The sequence below is a fragment of the Ceratina calcarata genome, unplaced genomic scaffold, assembly GCF_001652005.2.
Source record: "Ceratina calcarata isolate Rehan_Ccalc_2016 unplaced genomic scaffold, ASM165200v1 scaffold548.2, whole genome shotgun sequence".
Taxonomy (NCBI): Eukaryota; Metazoa; Arthropoda; class Insecta; order Hymenoptera; family Apidae; genus Ceratina; species Ceratina calcarata.
This window is the reverse complement of record NW_017176657.1, coordinates 11,249-12,710: the sequence shown is the minus strand read 5'-3', so window position 1 is coordinate 12,710 and position 1,462 is coordinate 11,249.

The window sequence follows — 1,462 nt, the reverse complement described above, 5'->3', positions numbered from 1 at the left end:
AAAGGTCATCGACAAAAACGGAAAATACTTGATTAAATTATTATACATATTTTCAAGCAAAAATGTTGAATTTTCCTTTTTATTTAAAATACGCAATCACTTAGTTACCAATCCAATAGATCAGCCAAATAATGAAAATTGTGTTTCTTACGTAACACAGATTCCGTCGATTTGTCATGCATCTCGTATAAAAGGGGAAAGGGTCGATGCATGGCATCAGTGGTCTCACGTTCGTCAATGTTTCACGGTGACATTATTTCTACCATTACCGCGAGTCATAATACCCTTTTCAGCGTCGGGAAGCGGAGAAATGAAACAGAGGTTTTCATCGCATGGAAATGAAAGGCAAATGCGCGACGCAGAGATCCGCTTTGCCACGAGGAACAGTAGAAGGAAGAAGGGAAGAAAAAAAAAAAAAAAGGGAGAATCCTGTGGGCGAGGAGTTTCGACAGTATGTTCTTTCGGGCGACGGTCGGGGAAAAATAAATAATCCTAATTGCGGGTGAATGGAGCTCGGCATGATGAGAAAGGAGAGAAATAAGAGCGGCGAAAGCTGGACGGTCTTCGAGACAATGGTCGTCTGCTGCTCTGTTCCTGGTTTTTTCTCTCCTTCCATCCTCTCACGGGTTTTTCTCCGACGGTTCTACCTTTCACCGCGATAATTTCGCTAATTATTTATTCACGTCGCCTCCCCCGCGGCGCCGAGCACGGCCCGTCGATATTTTGTCCGCCGTTCGTGGCTCGATGTCGACGCTACGGTCAAAAAAACAGGCTATATCGCTTTCTAATTACGAGTCAACGACGTCCTTCCCTCGACGTCGTGATTCAATGGGTAATTACATAAGAACGTGTTAATCGCATGTATGTCAATGAAATATTTTCCGGGCAGGAAATCGAAGAGCTTTCCACCGTTATCAAAGACCACTTTATCCGTGCCTCTCTCCATAAATATCCATGATAATGCCCGAACTCGGCGGTCCCGGACGGTTCAAGGGTTAAAAAGAACCGGCACTCCAATTATTCCATGGAATCCGCGTATCCCACGGTCTCCGTTCCGTTCCCCTGATGCCCCTTGGCGGCCCAGCCGATGCGACGGCTTAATTAAAGCAAATTCAATTAAAACGGACACGCGGTATTAAAAATTTCACCCTCGCCAAATCTTAATTATCCCTAAGCGCACTTGGTCGTTCGTCGAGTCCATTTGTTAATAAATCTTCGAGTCATTCCTCGTGTCCTCTACAAATTCCCTGTCTTTGGTTTCAATTTTCAGTTTATACATTTTTATTATCAGGGTTCTCCTGTCGTTCGTCGAGTCCATTTGTTAATAAATCTTCGAGTCATTCCTCGTGTCCTCTACAAATTCCCTGTCTTTGGTTTCAATTTTCAGTTTATACATTTTTATTATCAGGGTTCTCCTGTCGTTCGTCGAGTCCATTTTGTTAATAAATCTTCGAGTCATTCC